This window comes from Amblyomma mixtum, chromosome 1 (assembly GCF_055824585.1).
Source record: "Amblyomma mixtum isolate Tamu chromosome 1, ASM5582458v1, whole genome shotgun sequence".
Taxonomy (NCBI): domain Eukaryota; kingdom Metazoa; phylum Arthropoda; class Arachnida; order Ixodida; family Ixodidae; genus Amblyomma; species Amblyomma mixtum.
The window spans coordinates 8,418,680-8,442,122 of record NC_143012.1 but is presented as its reverse complement, the minus strand read 5'-3'; the positions used below and the strand labels follow the sequence as shown (position 1 = coordinate 8,442,122).

Genomic DNA, 23,443 nt, shown 5'->3' with positions numbered 1-23,443 from the left:
CTGTACGTGAGGATGGACCCCAAGCGACTAAAAACACGTTTGCGTTCTGCCGGACGAGCACACGACGTCTTCGCGAGGCGCGTAAAGAGTGGAGAGACGGCGCCGAGCCGGCGCCGTTTACTTAAAGGGCAGAAACAGCGGAGAAATAGGTGACGTCATTTGCAGTTCCTGCGGCACGACGTAAATGACGTCGAGAAGAGGGGCAGCGTCGCTTAACGAACAGCATAGGACGCGGTTTAAGTTAACTGTTTTAACCATCTTAAGACAGCTAAGATGCTTGTCAGGCAAAACAAAAAGCGCAGCATGTTAGCAAAAAGACTATGCTAAAAACCAAAAGCAAAAGAAAAATCAAGACAGAAAGACGAGCATGTTAGTAAAAACAATTTGCAAAAAGCAAACAAAAATCAATAGCAGAGGCAGGTAGGCGAGTTGGTAAGGTAGCACGTTGAACTGGCAGCTAAGAACATACGCGGGGGGATAAAAAAAGATAACCCACAGAGTGCAGACGGGAGCCGAGTTCATCGACAAGGCTTTCAACCGCGCAATACAAACACTGCGGATATTTCAGTACAAGAATATATCCGGCCAATTTGCGTCGTGTTCCAAACGAGCCGGATCTCTATTTCCCAGGGCTTCACAGCATTTCTCTTCGAATGTCCCTCGCTCCTTAGCAAGAACTAGGATAACCACGTTGAAACAACTACTTACCAGGTTCTCGTTACATCCAATCGCTCGACACCGTAGAACCATTCCAAGTCGCACCAATCGCGAAAGGGGTGCGTGGAGAGTCCAACGGCCGACACAAGCGCCTCAGCGGCGACGCGACACACACCACACGCCACGAAGAGCGGAGCGCGCGCACCCTCCGGAGTCAGTGCCCAGTGTGCGTACGCGGAGGCGCGGGAGAAACAACGAGCGGCACGCTACGCTACGTCATCCCTATAAACGGAATAAGAGGCTTTCCACATATCCGACACGCGTTGCCGCCGCCAGAGCGCTGCTGCTGCAGAGTCTTCTCGGACGAACGAACGAACGAACCATGAAAATAAAAAAGGAAAGAGAGAAAACAGAAAGAAGAGGAAAAGGAAAGGGGCGGAGTCTCTCTTTCCTATTCCCCCCGGCCCGAAACCTAAGCGCCACCGACCAGAGAATCAGTTATAAAGTGCGGCGCCTGAACACACACTCCGCTACGAAAGCGAGAGTGTGAGGGAGAGAGACGTTGGAGACAGCGTGCGCAACAAACGCCAGATCCGCCGGCGGGACGTCCCGTCTCGGGATAGACGCCCTGCGTCGACTCGCCCCTCATGCTCCGTGCTCCTCTCCCCCCTTCGTGTCACGCCCTCTCCTTCCACGCATCCGCCGGCAGGGTGCCCGGCGGCGGAGAAAAAAAAAGAGGAAAATACAACACCACCGCGCTCGTCACATTGTCTTGGGCACGCGGTTCGTTACTTTCCACCGGCGCCTTCTTTCGTTCGTTCGTTTCTTCTCGAAGCCCATGCGGCGACCAGCAGGCATTTCGCCAAATCCGCACCACGCCGTCTAGCTTGCGGAGAGGCGACGGGGATGACGTCACGGACGGCGAAGGACGACCAGGGTCAGTCGGCGGCGGCTCCGCGAAAGAACCGGCGCACGTGAGCCGCCTGTCATCGAAGCACGCCGGCGTGCCGGTATATACTGCAGTCATCCTCTGAAGCCGCGTTGTCACGGTTCTGACTCACCAGCACACGTACGGGCCGGCACGGAACGCGGATGAAATGAATGGTCGACGGACTTAATGCGTTAAGCGCACGCTGTGGTGTTGACACATGGGAGCGTAAGCGCCTGTTTAGCATGCACATCGCGTAAACCAGCACGACCAGCATGGCTTACGCACGCTGCCAAAGCGAGTGAACGGATACCCCGATTCGTATTTAGCGTGCTAGGCTAACGTAATAGTGTGCAATCTTGAAGCTAGGTAGATGAAGGTCCTGTATTGTGTGAGGTGGGAAACGCTGTGGGAAACCACTTTGCCTAACAATTCTCCATTCCACTCGCAGCAAAGCTACGACGCCTTTTCGCGCCGACATAGTACGTCGCCAACCGTCCAAAGAACTCAAAAGACTGTCCAATCATGGGTGACGATAACTAGAACGTATACCTACTCAAAAATTTTGTTGCGATAATGTGCATGTACCATGATTTTGCAATCCAATATTTCGTTTCGTATCTTGCCAGATTTTCGTCGCACCTCGTCCCATCGAAGCTTCAGGAAGAACATTAGTATACAGTCGAACCTGGATATATCCAACGCAAAAGGGATCGCGAATAGTTGTATATATCGATAAATGTATATATCGAATAATTCTATGCAACAATAATTCGATATATCCAGAATCGAGCAGCACCGCACCGCTGGCTAGGCGTTACCAGGACTAACCTGCTCCGCATCGAAGCAGCAGCGGACGGTGCTTTGAAAGTAGCGACTGCCTATTATATGATGTCCAATTCCGTTACCAGCACACAAGAACAAAATAATCTAATCCAAATTAAGGTTTCGTTTCCGCGACGAATTCAGCAGCGAAGCACGTCAGAATAAGGCCAATGCGAAGGTTTAGTCAGGTTAGCTTTATTGCATGACAGCGATGTGGAGTGGAAAAGAGACCGTGGGCCGCCCTCATGCGCTCCCCACGTTCACCATGTCAGAGTGCCGTTAGGAGAAGCGAAAAGTGGGGTGCGTCGCGCCGTTCGATATGTCGAATTTGCCGCTGAACACGAGCTCGATAAACGCCGACATTACTGCTATATTTCAGTCGACTGAAACGGCCCACGTTTCCACTGAAAGGTTGCCCACTGAAACGGAGCAGAGAGACGCTAATGTGCTAACGTCTCAGGCTGTGCATAGGCGACCTTATTTCGTCCTACGGAATGCCCATGACGGGCGTGGAGAAAAACAAAGCGCTTTTGCACCCGTCCGCACAAGCCAGGAGGGTGTAGAAGGAGAAGGTCCTTATCTCTCATTTATCTGCAATGTGTACACAGTTCTTCCGAGTCCGGTCTGAGTGTGTCTTCTGGGGTGTTATCTATTACGTGCCTTAACCTTGGGTGGGCACACGGGTGGTAGTATAGTTTCTCAAGCGGCATCGGCTGCCCGCCATGGCCCAAGCGCAGTTAGGAGACTGCGCTTGGGCATTGCATGGCTGTTGCCAGCCTGACGGCCCAATCTTGCTTGGCCGGATGCCGGCCAACAGTCGGCAACGAACCAGGCTGGGTGTAATCCGGCCAGCACGCCTGGCCCAAGCATGGGATTAGGACTGAATGGCGAGAGGTTGGGCCCGTCTTAGTGGCCAACTGGGTTTAACTAAAAGCTGTATATATAATCAGTAACTTATCAGATTGTTTAGCATCTTACTTTTCGAATTCACTGTCTGCTTTGATAAATAGTCTGGTTGACCACTTAGAGGAAGCTTTTTATTGGCTCCCCATAAGCACCACTCTTGAATTTGATGAACAAATGGGTGGCTCCAGGAATAGCTTAACCACGAAGACATAGCGATAGGCTTCGAAGCCACGGCATGAAATATGGAGGTTGACACCCGATAATTATCAACACCGATCATCAGTCTCCGAGACTAAGTTTAAACTAAGATCCTTGAACGAACGCCTTGTTGACAAACACGCCTGCCAACGACATTTGTTAAATATATTTTCATCACAATCAGTACGGTACTCTGAACCCAAACCCAGCAACCCTATGGTTCTATTCTAGCGCTGAAGAAGTGAACGGTGGCCCCCACGCAACCGACGCAATTTAATCCACAAAGTTAACAACAGGGGGACCGCAAGCGCTGATCTAAGCAGCGGAGAGGTCACGGAACATCGTCGCCAAAAGCGGAAAGGACGGGGACGCCTCCCGGAAAAAGCTATTCGCAGAATCGCATACAGTGCGGGCCAAGGCGCCGCTGAGCAAGGGAGATCACTTCTTGGCCGCGCCCCAAGTGTTTGCATCGAGGAGCAACGACCACCGAGGCACGAGGCGCCACCGAGTCCCGACTTCGATTATGCGCATAAAGACGGGTGGGCTACCTCGGGCTTATATGCACATGCGACTGGATTTTCGCAAAAAGTTATTCATAGAAAGAAAGACGGAGGAAGAAACAGAAAAGAAAGAGGATGAACGAACGAAAGAAGCCTTCCGCCTTCGTCTATCGCTGCTCGCCAATAAATGAGAAAGAGAGAAAGAAGCAAAGGAAACGCCTACACGACCGCGCGAAGAGGTATAGACGATAATGAAATCAGCGTTGGCTTGCGAAATAAGGAAGAACTGCAGACGGCTCAGATGTCATCAAGAGACTCGACGCTAGCAACGCCAGTTGCAGTACCACCACTCGAACCCGTAATTGTGCAACGACTGCGACAGCGAGAGAATAAATAGAACTCACCTTTAGGTGAGTTCTATTTCTAAAGGTGACATCTCATGTGTCACCTTTAGCCCTCTTAACCTAGACAATTGTATCTTGTCTGAATTTCAATAAATTTCAATTTCAACTAAATGCTAGCCACCCTCCCAAAAATTTTTAGACGTTCGATAGACTGTCCACACACTTTTGAGTATAAAGTCTATAGTCATTCTATCGACAAATTCTATAGACTATTTTATAGGCAATACAAATCCTATAGACAGTCTATAGACAACCTATGAGGTTGCCGACAATAATGCTTATCGCTGGATTACGTCTAAGAGAAAGAATATTCGCTGCAGGAAGAAAAAAAAACACGTCCGTATTATTGCAATGACGTCGCGCTTCTTAATTACCGCGAACAATTCCCTACGATAGGCGGAATAATGCGCAACGTGATAACACGTCGCGAGGAGTCTTTACGTCGTACAGGCATTACCGCTATCGTTAGGTATTAAAACGTACAGAGAGGCACAGGGAGAGCTAAAGAAGAACAGATTCCGAAATTCGCTGAATGCGACTAAGATACAACGTTTCTCTCGTGCTTGAGGAGTAAAAAAACAGTGCTTATTACACCTACTGATAATTTGACAGCAATAACTGCAAAATATAATAAAAAGCCTCTATCGTCGATGACGATCCTCCTACAGTTGCGAACCGTAATTTTTGTTCGCGCTGGGTTGACGATGATTGTAATAAAACCGCAGAAAAGAAAACACATACAGTGACACCTTAACTAAGTCGTCCTTTTTCGCATCTCTCAATGTCTCTCCTGAGCCCAAAATTTAGGCCGCAGAGCCTCGCTCTGAGAGTTACATTCTGCGGGAAGACCTGTTCCCCCTCACGAAAACGAAAAATCTCCTGCGCACTGAGCTGCATTTCTACGATCACGATAAAAACCCACTACATCTAAAGCGTTACTTGCTGCGGGCATAAGGTAAGTTTTTCGTCATTACCATTATCATCACCATCACAATCGGCAAGCTTTCATCCACAGTCGGATTAAGGCCCCTCATTCAGATCCTGCCTTGCCCTCCAAAGGTCGCGGTCACAGCTCATCTTGCACGTCCCCGCCTGGCACAGCTAACACCGGCGCAACGCTTCTCACCCCTTGAAATGCATCCTGCGAACGTTATCAGATCACCGGTTCTCTCTCCTTTGCATTACATGCGCTGCCCATGCCCATTTATAATCTCCCCTCTTGATCTTATCTAGGACGTCAACTTCTTAGTTTTGTGATCCACGCCACCAACCGTGTCCCTCCACGTCACCCGTAACCATGATATGAACTCCCTAATGCTGCGTGTTACCGTTATTATTCGAGTTGTTACGTCAACTATACAAATAACAATTACTGATGACTTCAATGCACACAGTCGATTCTATGCTCGTTCCTCAGCGCCGCGTCAGGCTGCAGACATACGCCGGCCAACTCGTACGGTGCACCGCTGCTGACAGAGAGGTCGCCTTCGTAATAAGCGGGTTCCCACCGCCTTTGGACGAAAGGCCGCGTACCAGGAGGCGCGCAGACCGATCGGCAGCGAAAGGAGTGCCGCAAAGCAGCCTCGCCGACGTTTCGGGTCACCGGGTTCACGCCGCGCCAAGGAAGGTGGGCGCCGCGACAGGAAGGCATTCCTCTCTCGCGCCAAGCCGGCCGCCGCCGCCTCGCATATGGAACCGGCGTGGCCACAGCGAGGCCCGCTGCTGGTCTGACCCCCTCCCTCGGCCCGACCCTGGAGCAGGGGGTGAGAAAGACGCCCCCGCCAGGAACGCGGCCGACACGCAGACAACCTTGCGTCCTTCCTTCTTCCGGACGACGGGACTTGTGCTTTCACACTTTTACAGAGCGCAGGTCCTAAGCGCCCGTTCCTGCGCTCCGCGTCGTAGTCATCGGCGTCGACGTTGTCGGCGTAACCGGAAGTTCAAGTAGCAGAGTGAAACGCCACGTTCAAGGTGGCTGCCAAGGGAAGATCCCGGAGCACCATCCTTGATCTTCACTCAGTCACTCAGCAAGATGTACAAGGTTGGTCAAAAGTTCCCAGGCCACAGGGTCTACTGTTCTTCGGTATGTCCTGACACTTAAGATACCGATGACGCTATCTAGGTAGTCACATGTTAGAACAATACTTCTTGTACCCATACAGATATGCTCAGCTTTGAAGGTGTCGTAACTGCCTTACTATACTGCTCAAAAGCAGACCCTGTGGCCTGGGCACTTTTGACTGACCCTGTACCTACTTCAAAGCGTGACACGCCACCTGTCAGCGGTGGAAGGTGGCGTGTGAAGAACTGTGCTCAAATTTCGCATTGCCGACTAAGGTAATCGACCGAGAATGTTTTTTTAAGCATGAAATTGGTTTGGATTAGGGTTATGGGGGATTAACGTCCCAAAGCGACTCAGACTATGAGGGACGCCGTAGTGGAGGGCTCCGGAAATTTCGACCACCTGGGGTTCATTAAAGCGCACTGACATCGCACAGTCCACGGGCCTCTAGAACTTCGCCTCCATCGAAACTCAGCCGCCGCGGCCGGGATTGAACCCGCGTCTTTCGGGCCAGCAGCCGAGCACCATAACCACTGAGCCACCGCAATAAAGCATGAAACGCTTCTCACTGCCATTCACGGCGAACTCAGACGAACACCGCCCAGAAAAAGTGGCGAAGAGAATGCCGAAACAGAAGTAGAAACTGTACGGAAGTTTCCGGCATGTTCCGTCCGGATGGTTTCTAGTAAAAAAGGAAAGAAGAAGAAAACTTTCCGATACTCGTAGCCTTGAACGGGGATTCAAAATAGCGGCAGTACAAGAACAGCCAAAAAGAGCAGTTTCGTTTCTCGATGCCTGAGACAGCTAGGCCATCAGCGCAACACCGGGCGCTGTGTGTTGTAAAAGGTAGTATATATATACACCTCCTAGCGGCTAAATCGTAGTCCCGCTGTATACGCTTTTCTGCGCTTGCATGTGTACGACGCCGGTAGATTTAAAGCCGTGTCCGGGAAATAAAACCCGATGAATCGATAGATGGAAGATTCTTCTATGTCGCCAACAGTAACGTAACTCAACCCCACACAAAGGTGAGAAGGCGTTCACGACGGCCGAACGCATCGCTCAGCTCGTAGAAAAGCGAGCGAACTCTACGAGCCTCAAGCAGGTGAAGTTGTCAGGGAGACTACGCGCGCTGCCAAACTCCAGGAACGGGACCGAGAGGTGGCTACCACCATCTGTGAGCTGCCCGAAAAGGTGCTTCGACTGTCCTGTAATGCATTTAATGCTTACAAGGTCTCTGGACAACGAGAGGGATTTAATTTGCGACGTGGTAGTCATTCGCCTGATATGATCTCATTACGTAGCAACGTGACAGGAGCTACAGCAATCGGTCACGTGACCGGCGGATCCGTGGACAGACGGATGGACAGAGAGCAGGGATAGATATATTAGAGCGCTGTTGCGAGTACTGAGATATGCATCTCAAATATGTCTAGTACAAATGTGCTGTAATTCCTCAATGACTTGCTGGGATGCCTGCTTAACTTTGCCGCATTGTCGCCAGTGGCCGAGTTCCGACGGAGGTGGATCCGGCTGAGCTGCTTAATGCGCAGCTTTTCATCCCAAATTGTTTAGAGCAATTAGTGCAACGTTTGTGCTTTCTTTTTTTTGGGGGGGAAGCTGTTCTCACCAGCCCGTACCCGGACTTTCAGTCTAGGGCCATGGCATAGTGCGCGGCGATTCGCGGAGGATAAAGCAGAGGGGGCCGAGATTACACACAGGACACCACGGCTGGAAGAAAACAAACAAGGAGTATTGACGGTCCTCTTATCCGCGGACGCTAAGAGATAAGATGCCTGCCCGCATTCCCAGCCTTTGTGCGTCTACACCAAACGGGACACACTTTGAAGCACGCAATCACGACAGATACCATGCTATATAAACACTAGCGAGTAAGGAGTTCGCACTTCTCCCACAGAAAAACAGGCGTTAATTCACCCTTTCGCGGCTTTTCTCTGCAATTAGTCGTTCAATTTTTACCGATTCGCAAAAAGCGAAGATAATTCGAGGCATAGCGCACTCAGCAAGGAGTACCTACTTCAACGCGTCGGATCGCCACAACAATGACGTTTTTCTAACCGCGATTTAGACAAAGGACAAACAATGAGACGATTATTTTAACATCTACATGGCTACGACGTTGGACCTAACAAGAACTAAATGCCAGACAATTATGCCCTTAAACGCTTCACTGAAGAAGTGCATTATATAAATAAAAAGAAATCGAATCAAAGAAAGCATTCAAAAAGTGCACGTATACGAAATTTGAATTTAAAACGAACAGTTCACTCCGAAATGTTCGCAATCACCTCCTCGTCCAAGACTGTTAAACTGGAGCCTAATCCTGCATGCGTGCAGAAGCTGGCAAACGATGTGCAGCATGTTGCAGTTACCGAAGACCATTAGCCCTTGACAGTGCCTATGAAGGTTCCGACTCCTGACGTAGCGGTCGCTGGTAAGACAGAATTCAGAGAGTGAGGAGTAAACAAAGGTCCGTGCCCGTGGGGCGAAGGGCAAATGTATTTCTTGCACACCAGTTTGGCTATACGATTAACAAGTGATACGCAAACACGGACAGCCTTGCAATGGGCGGAGTACAACTGCACCTTTGAATGCGAGCTCGTACGCACCTCTTTTCGAATGACGCAAGTCTACGTTTAAATAAATGGTGGCTGACGCGGAAAGGTACTGGCGTGGTGATAACATATCCGGTGACATCTCCAAAGCATATATAGCTGGTAGTGTCGAAGGCACAATCCCTGCAGGCAATCTTTTCCACAGCTTACTTTCCTAAAGTTAACCAGAAATACCTAGCTTCTCATGTACACCGCCCTCTGTCCGCACCTGTCGAATGTCATCACTTCTATTTCAAACGACTATAGAAGGACGTCGTACCTATTTGAAGGGCGACGAAGACAATTTTCCCCTTTTTATATCTTGCTCCCGTTTCGTAGCGACGTCTTATACCCTTCACTTAGTCGTCATCGAATTTCAACATTGTAATGATTTCAAATCGTTTTCTCAGACAGTGTGTCTCTTTCGCGGGAAAATACATGAACGAAGACGAACAAACAAACAAGTGGCAACCCCACTCACATGAAGCCGATATTCTCGTCCGCCGGCTCCGCTAACGTTCCAGCAAGCTCAACGCCTTCGAATTCTCTTTTAACAGTCTTCCGGGCACAAGCTCGGGACTCCACGATGCACACAGGGAGGATCCTTGCGATCGCCACCGCGCTGACACACAACCACCTAGACTACCCGGCTGCACGAGCACAGAGCGCCAGCTGACCATGAGTGACCCGCGCGCCTCCAGGCGGTGGCGTCCGTCGAAGCAACAAAGCTGGCGCGTTGTATTTTTCCCGCTGTGACCGCCGCGGCGTTTCCCTGACGACTGACTGAATGCGTGCGCGTTTCAGCATCTGTCAACCGCATTGGTCAGCGCGCCAATCGAAGCTTCTCGCCAGCGTCCGTAGGGGCTGCAGGCTACGCGAAGCGAAAGCATCGTGGGGTGAAAGGGAAAGGATTCGTTGAGGAGTCACGTCGCACGACTGTTTCCCTCCCTCGTTCAACACTGCCCTTCTCCTCCTTCCGTGCCGTCGCGTGCGGGCTACGAACACTTTTTTTTTTTCTTACGCCGCCCCGCGGCCCCAAACAAAACGAAGCCGACGGCATCATCGGTCTTAGCGTCGCGTTAGCGACAGCCCCTGCTACGGCCAGTCCACTTTGCCCAAGCTGCCCGCTCGCAGCGATGTGGGGAGCACACGATCAGGGAAATGGAGAAGGAAAAGAGAAGTGCGCACACGTTTTAAGCATGCAAGAAGTCACTACAAGTCGGACACAAACCTCAGCAAAAGCTCAATCTTGGGCTGCGCACCGAATCCACAGTGACACATGAAAGCAGCGATCAGATATACTAGGATTAACTGTGTGAATGAATGAAGCAGAGAAGGATGAAGGAAAGAAAGAAAATACAAAGGAAGAACGAAATGAGTTGTAATGGTACACATTTAATGTAGAAGAACGACCGGGGAGCCAACCCCGGGGCGCACGGGGTGTCCGCGTAAGCCAGCCGCACGCATTCACAGTAAAAGAGTGACGTCGCAAGACTCCGCTTTATTGGCGATAGCACAAACTAGCCTGAAGACAAGCGGCACTCAACACAGACGAGCAGTCGTAAAAGACGTCCCTAATATGAGCGGAGACGGGCAACACCAGCGCCAGGATTGGCCCGACGTTGCACGAATGCATGCCGCAACTGGAAATGATAACCGAGGCAAAGCAACGCCGGCCAGCCGTAAAATGCAACGACGACAGGTCAGGGTCGTCAGCGGAAAGCAAGAGGGCCCCACGTCACTGCGGAGAAATCTTATTCTTGCCGCATCCGTTTAGCCAGAACAGACTCGGTATATACTGCGCAGGATTTCCGGGCCAGATAAGGATAAGGCGAAATATGAGATGTGCACAGAGAGCGCCCAAGGGAAGTGCATCTTGACTCTATGCGCGGTTCTTATGAAATGCGCGCATGGAGTGAACCTCTACGAAGGATTCATCTCACTGCGGGCGTTAAGAACATTGTAGCTTGTCATAATCATCATCATCAGCCTGACAACGCCCACTGCAGGGCAAAGGTCATGTCTCTCCAACCAACCCTGTCCCTGCCTTCTCTTGGAACCCACTCCGCTACTCTTAAAGGCAATCAGCGGTCACCTTGTCTTCGCATTACATGCGCTGCCCAAGCCCACTTCTTCCTCCTGATTTTGACTAGGATGCCATTAACCCACGTTTGTTCCCTCACCCACTTTTCCCGCTTCCGGTCTCTTAACGTTATGCCTATCATTTTTCTTTCCATAGCTCGCTGCGTTGCCGTCATTATGAAGGAAAATTGGTGCGTTTTGTTCCGTGCATTCAACGGGGAATATAGCGGCATACTTGCAATTTTGTTCAAAAGGAGTATAACAAGCCACCCCCCCCCCCCCCCCCTCCTTCTCCACCCCGTCCCTTCCAAGTACAAAGACGCATATGTGACAAAGAAAGGTACAGGACAAGGGCTGGACTAAACTGAAATTTAAAAAAAAATTATTTCAAACAATACAAGTTCCAGTTCTTAGTCCAGTCCTTGCCCTATGCTTTTCTCTGTCATTGTGCACGTCCTCTTTCTGGCTGGTTATAGCCCTGTTGGACATGCGCTACCAACGGGCCCACCATTCAGTCGTGTTACGGCAGTCCGGCAGTCATGAAGACAGCGAAAAGGGCTTCCCAACGAAACAACTTATGGGCCTGCCCTACGCCAACAAAGAAAGGAATGACTCGGCAGCGGCGGTAGCTACGGGCGTGCTCCTCGGTCCTCGAACAGGGTAGCCGCCGCTCTTGGCAGTGCTCAATTTAAAGCTGACCACGAATTTTCGAGATACGGCGTAACTCCCAAAAGATGTTAGACCACGACAATTAACAATACGCTGGAAACGGCGATTAGACGTTTATGGTATATGGTATGACGATTAGATTACGATTAGGCGTTTATGGTTATGGTATATGGTAGGAGGAGGATATTAGTGTGCAAAAACAAACAGAGATAGGTAACTGGGACAAATCATTCGAGAATACAACTCCCTACTTTTCAGCACTACTCCCTTCTTCGACACTGTCGATATCAAGCACGTGCTTGAACCCTTCGCTACAAAGCGCAAGTCGAGCACGCTCCAGCGCACTGTTGTTTGGTGCAAGGCCCAGGTGACGCTTTTTATTTTCTTTTTCTTCTGTAATTTTAAGCAAACCTCATCGGTCGCTGCAGTTTTGGAAAAATCTGGCCGTATTGCGCATAAAAAAAAAAAATGAATTCCAGACGAGCTGGACAAGAGAACGGTTCCGGAAATGTAGATGCAATTTTTCAACCCTTTCTTGCGGTATAGAGAAAGTTTAACAGAGTAGACTGTGGGGCCAGTTGGTCAACCCTTTCTTGCGGTATAGAGAAAGGTTTCACGACGGACCACGGTACCACATTAGCAAAACGTATGCAAATAGGGCGAGCGAAAGCTCGGCAGCAGAAGAGAACCAACTATCGGAGGTCTAAGAGCAGCAACGATAATCTCTTTTAAGATGGGTAACAGGGCAGGGTCCTGGGAGCGGCAGAGCCAGATTCAAGCAACCGCATGCAAAATATCCGGAAGACAACTAGACTAGCGTACATCGTGGATAAGAAAAAAATGAATAAGTTTAAGAACGAGGCCAGACGACTCCGCACTAATTCAGGGCACACAGAAACAGTATCGAATAAAGCAGCCACAGAGCGAGCTGAAAGTGTTTCATTTGAAGACCCGTGCACGGACAATAACCGGTTTTCTTGGCACGCGTATGCAAGGCAGAAGTTCGGACTATGGCTGGTGCAGGTTCACGATATTTATTGATTAAATTTACTGCCTTTATTCAGGACAGACTAAAGGCACCCATAAGAGGGTATTACATGGGGAGGTGGAGTACCATAAAAAGAACTTCAAGAATTAGAAAAAGGTACAACCAACAGGCTAGATATAACAAGGCAGTATAATTAAAACATCAGAAACTGAGTATAGAAGCATATGAGAGTGAGATCAATATAATACAAATCCTAGGCAGAAAAAATAACGCATAACAACAGAGGAAAAATGTAGAGGAGTATTTTTACAGAGGAGGCGAACGCAAGCGCTTGTTTTGTCCTATTTTTATCCCGTTTGGTCCAGTTTGAGCTGATTTCCAACACTAACACGTGTGTAAACTGAAAAAAAAAAAGAAAGAAAGCAATGCGACGGCTGTGGCAGGGAAGGTGGAAGCTTATCCACGGCGACGTTTAAATGCACGATCACTGTATGCTTGCGGTGCCTAGTTATTTATAGTGTTTTGTTGTTTTTATAGATCGGCAAGACTAACAGTAGCCAAGCCAATGAGATACGGCCCCAGTGCCAAACCAAACATCCTATACATACTATAGCAACTAGCTGCGGTCGGTTAGCGAGGTCGGACCATACGAGACCCCAGTAAGAGACGTCAGAATCTGGAATGCGACCTCGGTTTGAGACCGGAGCAGGGAAGAATTTGTCTGCTCCGCAACGCCAAAATTACTCGGCAGCATACGATGGCAAGGTGGCGTAACGCGTCTCTTAGAAGAAGGATGGATAGCTGGGCGAGTTTGTAATAATACATCGTGGGTTTGTTCACGTGATTATGATGTATATATGTTTTCTTCTTTCAATAAAAAATTCAATTTCGAGTCAGCGCTCGTCTTTGTGTCCTCTTGCTTCGTCTGTCGTCTTGTTCGCGCTGTTCCCTCCCACGATGCGTCTCTTAGACCAAATAATTCATGCGAGTGAATGCTGGACTACGTTCTTACCAAGGCCGATTAAAAGAGTGTAGCCAGAAGTACATCTATGACCCATCTTAGAATGTTTGTCGAAATTCTAACCAAGAGCTTGTCTTCAAAAAGAGTTCCGAAAGCTATCGATATACAGTATTCTATAAGTACTTAACTACCACGCAGACAACGGGTTACATTTTGTTCAGTCGAGGTCAACAGATGCACTCCACTCCATTTGCACTCTCCTGCTAATTTTCTTTTCCTATGTTATTAACAACGTCGTAAGCGTTACGTCCAAATGAGATCATTGCTCTATTTTATTTTATACATTGTATTAATTTCAGGAGTTGTCCTTTACACTTGTCTGTGCATTCTAATTGTTGAAAAGCACCTCACGCTTGGGCTCTGGCATTGGCCTGCAGTATGCCTAAATAAATAAATTCACCACTTATAATTTTATCCACTGTAAATAAATCTATGCTGACTCCTCCGCACGGCGCAAATGAATGTATCAAAGGATTTCTGAAACATAGAAGTGATTCAGCTGGCCATTCTCCACCAGTCTTCTGGCATAGCCCTAAAATGTTCGGCTACAACGTGGACGCGTCATGGTGCCCTCGGCACTAAAAAAAAAACACGTTTTCTACCGAAAAAAAAATAGAAAGTGTAATGGAGGCCTCCTACAGATACGGAAGCTGCTATAGACGTGTCGAACCGAGGACTCCTCGTTCTTGCCCTTGTCAAAAAGCAGGGAAGCGCCGCATATATGTTTCCCTAATGACCGATGTGGGTGGAACATTTAATGACTCGCTTTAATGAGATGCGCACATTACGCGTGTATTCATTACCAGAAGTCGACGCTTCGGTAATCGCATCTCTTAAGCCCTCAGCACCGAAAAGAGCACACCCTGACTAACATTTCTATTCCGTACTGCAGCGCACATTTGATCCCAAAGAGACTAGTGCGGAAGAGCGAGAACGAAAATACTCCGTTGTGCGCCTTTTTGTTTCATTTTATTTATTTTTTGGCAGGCGCTGTTTGCACAAGCAGAATGGTTTCTTGATGCGACACCTCGTTAGGCGAAATGGCCGAGACAGCTTTACGCACTTCGTAGCTCAAATAAGCACAACACGGTTTTCCTTGCCGCATATGCGACAAAGAAGAAAGCACCCCCCCCCCCCCCCCCCTTATAACGAGGTTTTGGGCCCGAATGCATCGTTAAGCCCTGCTCGCTCGCCTCTTCCGCATGAATTCGCACCCGCAACTACTTCAAGGTCACAACATATAAGTGCGCTATAGCAGCATAGTAGGAGACCTTGGTGGACAATGTAAAGGAAACTAAACCACATTATACGAAGCCGGTGATTGGTGGTGACGATGCTAAGCTGCAGGCGGGGCTAGCCTCACACTAATGGCGTCGGCAGGTGATCCGCCTAAGTCTCACAGTCACTCACCACAGATGGATACATAAAGCTAGGCTCAGAATCAGTCAGTCAATGAAACAGCATTTAGGCATGAGAAAGATACGATGCGCCGCATGACAAAAAAAAAAAAAAAGCTTTGCAAGAGATATTTTAGTGCACGTTATTCAAGGGCCACTGAGGAGGAGATCTCAATCCAGTGATTTTTTTCAGTAAAAACTTATTCTCAGGCTTTTGGTGGGTATGCTGGCGTTTGTCCGGCAGCAAAAGAAGCATCCATGGCCGAAAAAAAACTGAATAAAAAAATTATCCCCGCCGTTCAGTTCAAATTTATGACATCTACACCCAAAAAAGACTGGTTGGCACTGTTCTGATGTGACTGGCGGTGTGGCTTAGTCTACAAGATTCGCACCTGAAAATATATGCCCACAAACCTCAGTTTTCGACGAGATCAGCCTCTCTGCGATCAGCAGGCAGTGATCTGTCGATGCCGACCAACTTCACTTTGTAAATTGTCTGCAGTGCCGCTTCAAACAACCCCGAGTGGTAGAAATAAATCCGAAGCATTCTATCATAGCCTGCTTCAAAGCCCGGGTGTAGTTTTGGAACGCTAAATAAGACTCCTTTTTTACTCCGCCCCACGCTTCTTTTTTCACTCCGCACAGGAAACAAAGCCGTCTTTGACTCCATTGCGCAACAAGCACTAAACGAAACCGGTAGTCACTCACTAAGTAGCGGTAACGACGGTCCCCGACGACATCTTTCCTTTAACGCGCCGCTATCGATCCGACTCCACTCACCCCCTCACAGGAAACGAAGGCCCATCCGAGCGCTTCCTATGGAGCTTGCAGATCGTACCGAGAAAAAGCCAGGAGGCAGCTGCGAGCAACTGGAGCAGGTCTGATTAATCGCATGCCGGCTAAGAACGGACGCAGAGGGACCCACCGGCACTGCTCTCGGAGGCCACACAAAGAGCCCGCCTCAGAATGCACCTCTGCGCGTCCATCTTCGGTGCGCAGCGTTAAAGGCTGCATCCGGCCCGGCTGCAGTTTACACACGATGCTTCGCAGCCAGTCTCGGTACACAAAGGCGAATTAACTATGAAGTCAGCGGCGGCAGGCATCTGGAAGGCAGCGGACTATCACGTGAGAACTCAAGTCGCCGCCTCGCGAGCTCGCGTACCGCGAATTCACGGCGCCACGGATGACGGCGGCGACGACGACGAATCAGCCTTCACGGCCGAGTCGCTCGGCGCTATCCGCGCGCCTAAGCATGCACGCACTGTCGGTCAAGTGAGTCGGACCCGCTGGTTTAGAGGACAGAGGCAGCAAGGAGTAAAAAAAAAAGACAAGAGTCGCGATTGAATAGGGCTTCTCAGAGTAAGGTGGCGCAGAGGCCGTATACGTACGGTAAAGTGGTGGCCTCCGAGAAGGTAAAGGTTAATATGCTAGTCGGTCATTAGGCTCCCGCTCACCAGGTGCCGTTTTTTGGCGCCCAACGTAGGGGCGCCTTGAGGAGCGCCTAAAGAACTGCAACCTTGCAACATTTTATTTTTATTTGAGAATTCCATACCGATTGTCTCGGAGGTCGAGCAAGCGGCCTGGAAACTTTGGCCAGGTTACGCTACCACGTGAGAGCGCAGACGCATTCCGTACCCGCCTATTCCCTTTGAAATTCGGCTCTTATTCCTTTCCTAGTTTCGCAGAGGAGTCGCAGAGGAGTTTCATCCAGCATATCAACACAAGCATGATGATGATTGTGAACTTTTATGGCGCAAAGGTATCTGCGGCCAAAGAGCGCCACGGCACAAGGTGTTTTCGTTTGCTCAGGCGCGACCAAACACCTATTTTCCAAGCATTTCACCCTGATTCAGCCGAGCACCAAGCCAAGGGAGCATTGGGGATCGAACACCGCAACTCCCGCATAGGAGGCGGATGCTCAAATACTTTGCCACTGCTGCGATGGTGCACAAACATAACAAAAGACAAGCTTTGGTAACGCGATACCGCCCTTTCAAAAGTTCGCACGGCAATAGGTTTTATTCGAGGCGGTGTAACAGAGAACTGTAGTGTAGCACCCATGGGGGCCTGAAATTTTCGTCGCCTTCCGCAAAACTAGGCATTTTAGGAACGCCATTCGAGTCACAATGGAGTGTAAACAAGGAAATCGGGTGCTCTGCGGACTTTTGAGACAGACAGATAATACATCTGCATTGCATCTTCGCGATTACTCTCTTGAAAGCATTAAGTGCAATGCAGACCCCTATAATGTAGTTCAAATGCAGAAAAGCCTGACATACCGACAAGTGAGCAGTTTACATCAGTGACGCGCAGAAATAGGCATCGTTCACTTTGCAACCCCTACGAGTACTTGTAACACATTTTGGTCGAGAAACTGGTTCTCAATCGCTCATGAACCAACTGCATACAGAGAAACTCTTCCTGCTTGTTCCGCTGACTAAAACGAGGTTACCGTCTGTTTCCTGACAAACTGCACAGCCGCAACGCCCCGCTCAGCCCAATATATTTGTTTTCTAGTGACTCTGTACGACCAACTCGATTGATAGATGCGTTTCCGACAAATGCGACGACAGGCACCAATTTATCGGAGACGAGGCGCGCGGGCATGATTGCTGGCAAAGCAGACATCCCGACGATGGGTAAAGGTACCGTAGTAACACAGATATAACCATGATCTCGAAATTCGCAGCATCCAAGGCGTTTTGGGCTGGTCGGTACGGCATCTTGAAGTTACTGCAGCGTACCACCGGAAAATAAAGCCGGGCAGCAAGGACGACAACACGCACCTGTAACGGATTCTTGTACTCTCTGCTTTGTCCTTGGCACTTCGCTACAGAAGCCCCGATACCTTTTTCGAAGAAGGCCGCGCGTGTGTGTGCCTGTTTGTGTGTCCGTCTGTCAGTGCGTATATGTCAGTGTGTACGCTCTGTGTGTATGTGTGCAGGTGTATGTGCGTGTTCCTGTGTGTGTCTGTATGCGTGTGTGCGTGCGTGTTGAACGAAAGGCTGGCAAGCTGACCACAAGAGATTCACGGTGGGCGCGCCGAGCAAAAGGGGAAAGACCAAGAAGTGAAGTTAAAGCAGGACAGGAAGGAAGTAAATGAGAATGACGCCACTTAAAATCGCGTCAATACGGTATACTGTACTCACCTACAGACACACAACTTGCAGTAGAGCGCGATAGGAAGTGGATCACCAGGACACGCGCACAAACTCACGCACAAGCACGCCGAAGCTCACACACAAAGAGAATTAAAAAAAAAAGGCACGAAGACCCACTCTGCCCGCACCCGCCGCGAGCCCTTTCTCGCCTCTCCTCGAAGACGGCGTCGGACGTCGCTGGTGCGAAGTGTGTAACGAGAATCACGATAATAAGAGCAGGAGCGCGCGAAAAAGTACGCAGGCATGCGCTGTTGCTGCCGCCACGACTGCAGTTCCGGGATCACGCTTCACCCGAAGCGGTCAACGAGGGCCTGCGCGCACGCTCGTCCATCCGTCCGTGCGGATAGATGAAGTGTGCAGGGGAGAACGGAGTAGTAAAAAGCCGACGTGTGCGTCACACGTTGGCCGACGCAGAACGGCCGTGGGCCATAAAGATTACGGGCCCCAACGGCGGCTCATCCTTTCGGTGGCCATGTCTTGTAATTGCTCTAGTATAGGCTTCCGTAGACACCGGCGGCTTCTGTTCTGTCCTGCTTCAATGGGCGCAGCACTAGAACGGCATCAACGGCGAGCAAAGGTGATGCTACGAAGACGGTGATGGTGTTTTTTTTTTTTTTTATGGAGCAAGGGCAGCTTTGGTATTTTCGTATTTTCGTAATGTATTTTCGTCTATACAACGTAGGGTCAAAGACCATTTTCCATGAATTTCACCCCAGACAAGCCGAGAACTAGGCCAGGGGAAAGCTTGTACTCAGTGTATCACCGCTAAGTACGCGGCGCCAATGGGGATCGAGCACCCCAACTCCCGTATGGGAGGCAAATGCTGAAACACTAGGCCACTGCTGCGGTCAAGTTACTAAGAAGGTCCAGGAAGGTGGTCGAAACGGGGTGCAGGGAGAAGGGTGAGGATCGTGCAGCATGATGTTCGCCAGTAACGAAAGGCGATGGTGCTGTGCTAATCGCTGTTCTGCACCAACTGGAGCATGTGCTAGACGCTCCCCGAAGCAGGTTAAAGGCACGGTACGCGGGATATGGCGTCACAAAGCTACGTGTGGGCTTCGAGGAACGTCTTTGTGGAGGCCTTCGGATTAATTACGGCTATCCGGAGCTCTTTAAGGTGCGCTTAGATTGCACAGAACAAGAGCGTTTTTGAGTTACGCCACCATGGAAATGAGCCTGCCGCGGCCAAGATTACGTTCCTTGAGCTTGGGCTTAGCAGCTGATTATCAAAGCCGTTCAGATTTGCTTAGATGGCTACCACGACGAGCTCTGTACTTAAGCAGGTGGACTGTCATACCAACGACGCGCCATTTTAGAACCAAAGTTGAGTGAAAGAAGATGCAATAAGCCGGTAATTTGAGCACGTACGTGACTTGCACATGCACACCCCAATAACGACGCCATTACGCTTAAGCGTGTTTCACTAAAAAATTGCATAATACTGTAAGCACTAATACGCCAAATAGAATCATTCTCATCTGCGTGCAATCGCGCAGCTGCTCTCAGCCCGCGGCTCGTGTTCGAATAAACTGTTCGGCTGTTTTCGTTAACAACATAAATAAAAGAAGAAAATAAACCGCCAACATGCAATAGAACGATAGATACCCTTTATCAAAAAGCAGACATTTCAGCCGCCTTGAAAAAGTAGCTGACATGCTACTTTTCGTGGGCAAGGGAATTGAGGATAGAAAGACGGAAGAAGAAAGGCACACAAAATAATAAAGTAAAGACGTAAAGGAAGAGAAACAAAAAAAAAACAATTAAAAAAAACAAGCACTGAATTTGGGTTAAAGTGCATCAACGAGTAATGTTACAAGACATTAAATGGTGACGTGCGATATCCTATACAAGGGGGATGACAAAGTTCAATGCATGAAGGACGCATAGCGATGAGATTTACAGGAATATTAGAGTTTAGTAGACCAATATAGCGTAAAGAAGCAAACAAAAACTTCATTGCATGTCTTTGCTGCGAAAAGCATTCTAAGACGCAGTACACTGTTAGAGGCACTCGGGTGAGCAGCTCAATATACATTGTGAAAGAACAGTTGATTTGTCGCCAAAAATTTTGCGTAGGGCGCTAGAGCTGTAAAAGTAAAGCAGACAAGATAAAGAGGCAAAGAACCCTCCACTTACGTTGTGCAAAGTCCAATTCGCAAATTGCCGCCAGATAAGAAGACGCACACGTCGCGATCCTACGGAAGAAAGGTACGCCGACGTCTCCTGAGACGCTCCGTCGACACCATGAACGAAAAAAAAAATTCCAGGCACTTCGACGAGCGACGACGACGGCGGTCCCTCGGGCCCGCCGCGCGAAGAGCTCGGACTCCGACTGAGCGAGCGACCGCCGGCGCGAGCGCCGTCCGTCTTCTCGAGCCCCGAGGCCGACGACACTTCGGCGGAGAACCTCGGAGCGGAGCTCCCCGCCCCCTTCCCCTCTGCTCTCCCGAACCTCACTTCCACCAGAGTGCGCATACAAGATGAAGATGCGCCGCTTCCATTTCCCAGAGTCCGTCCGTTCACGGCGGGGGTTCGCGAATAGCCGACACAAGGGAGCAGGTGTTTTCTCCCCCGAACAGGAGGAGGAAAGATTGAAGGTGGGGTTGAGCGAGAGAGAAAGCGGTGCACCCGAGGTCCGGAGCTACGAGCACGGGAAAGGCGAAGAAAGGAAGAAAGCTGAAAGCACGCGGTAAGGGGACGTGCGAGGCGACAGGTCATCCATCTCCATGAATGAACGAACGAGTATGCGAATGAAAGAGTGGAAGAATACGTGCGTTAACGAGAACGGATGAACTCGTGTGAAAATGAAAACAGATGAATGCCCGAGTTAAGGGGTGAAGTTAGCGAAGTTAACGTTTCGACCGACCGATTAATCAATCAATCAATCAATCAATCAATCAATCAATCAATCAATCAATCAATCAATCAATCAATCAATCAATCAATCAATCAATCAATCAATCAATCAGTAACAACTGACGCTTGTGAACTAATAATTTGAGGGGACACTTAACCTCCGCCTTAAGGATATGACGCGATACCGTAATGGGTTGATTCCCACATACGCAGAATTAGTCATTCTCTACTTCACATTCATAGATCCCCTGGAGCCCCCGTACGATTTCTCGCGCAGTGGTGCAGCGATTAAGCGATAAGCCACTGCCGTGCGATGGCAGGTGCTGCCCCACATGGGCCTTGTGCAACCGAGGTTGCTATTCCCGAGCGGCCAATCATTAATTTAACTGCCACCTGCAATGGTGGGCAGTTTTCTTACAATACGGGGGGCAGGTCGTGATGACGCCACAAAGTCACGTGACCTAGTGGCCCACCTGCTTGTTGCTTCTCTGCGGACTGAGGAATGGAGCTGTACACAGACATGCGCAGGTGTGTATTTGCAAAGCGAAAAAATTCAGGGGGCACTTTGGCTCTCTAAAGTGCTGCAAGGAGAAAGCGTTTCCTGGCCACTGTTTGTTTTTATTTACTTTTTATATTGCATATTTTTTATTTATTTTTTGCTCCTTTCTTAATTTTATTGTTTTTTTATTTTTATTTTCACATCCTATTTTTATTTTGTTTTATTTCTGTTTATTTTTTATTTTCCTTTTCTTGACTTTACTCCTTTTATTTTATTTATGAAGCCCATGCATTCACTAGATGCGCCTTTATTCATGCTGGAACCTTGAGCCTTTTAAGCAGTGACGCCGAAAGGCGGACGAATCTGCCGACGTGTCTGTCGACACGGCTGCCGACGCGTCTGTCGACACAGCTGCCGACGCGTCTGCTAACGACAGTATGAGGCATTAAAGAATGTGGGGATAACGGCAAGACCCTTTATAGACCTGGAACACAAGTGGACGATGCTGCACCCGCAACGAACTGTTTGCACAAGAGATAGCGATGCAGGATATCACTCAAGGGGCATTGTTGCGTAAGAGAAGCTGTACAGTTGGAGTACTCGAAGGATGCTGTACTCGCACTGGAGAGGCTATCCACAGGAAACCTTTCCAGAGATACCGGACAAAAGAACAGGGCAGACAGGAGCATGACAAACAGCCGATGCCTCGCAAATGAGCTGTAATGGAAAACACCGATCAACGTAGCATAGAAACAGAGGTGGGCAGAACAGAACCGTTACTAAATGTTTTTTTTTAATATTATTTTTTGCACCTAAAATCCTCACGTGTGACTGACTGAATTCCTAATTTTGAAATTACACAGATCTTGTTTACCGAGAAAACAAATGGACGCGCAAAGTTATCAAACATCTTAAAGCGTGAGCGAGACGCGCGCGTGACAGTCTTCAGTCGCTCTTTTCATAACGAGGTAACATTTTCGGATATTAAGTGCCATGGAAATGCGTACTGTTTTCTTCAGTAATACCTGTCCGAATACCGAATTTCCACAGTATGGTGTACCTTCCACGCCTACATAATATATAGGCTGAAGAAGTGCATTGGATTGTGGTTAAGTTATGCGATTAACCGTTCTTGTCTGTCGCAATTATTCCGTGTTCCTTAATCCGCATTCCTTAATCCGCATTCCTTAATAGCTAGCTCCTTGATTTCAAATTTGAATTGTCGCGCCTAACGTCCCGCAGCGACACATGAGGGACGCCGTAATGGAGGGCTCTGGAATGATTTACACCTAACGTGTGCCGACATCGCACACACAGGGGAGCAGTTTGTATTTCGCCTCCACCGAAATACGGCCTCGGCGGCCGGTATAGATAGCCAGAGTCATTGAACGACAGCGGAGGGGTAGAAGCCCCTTGTATTAGCCAACAAGGGGCTAAGAATAGAACAATGGAAAGCCGCATAAAGGAAAAAAAAAGCGCAATAACTCTAGCAGTCATTTATTTTCCGCTAGGTAAGTCATCCATAGCACCAACGCAAGTGTTTCTAACCCGCCATCAAGCGCGCGTGATCTCGAAATTATTTCTCCCCTCCACGCCGTAAACAACGTCACAAATGACAGACATCTAACGCGAAACCCTGAACGTTGAGAGTCTAGACAGCCGCGCTTCAGGTTCA

The 23,443-nt window shown here is 49.2% G+C and overlaps 1 protein-coding gene across 7 annotated transcripts in view; it reads right to left on the bottom strand.

The window, feature by feature from the left end:
* LOC149365404 (uncharacterized) overlaps positions 1 to 23,443 on the bottom strand; it is a 220,182-nt gene that overhangs the window by 28,575 nt on the left and 168,164 nt on the right. The window contains exon 1 of one of the 7 annotated variants that reach the window (XM_089542297.1): positions 20,550 to 20,740. The exons of 4 other annotated variants lie outside the window; for them this stretch is intronic. The gene's annotated coding sequence lies outside the window, so the exon portion shown is untranslated. Of the gene's footprint in view, positions 1 to 708; positions 895 to 18,401; positions 18,769 to 20,549; positions 20,741 to 23,443 lie in introns of those variants that run through there. 2 more of the 7 variants (XM_089542292.1, XM_089542266.1) reach the window with 2 other exon arrangements.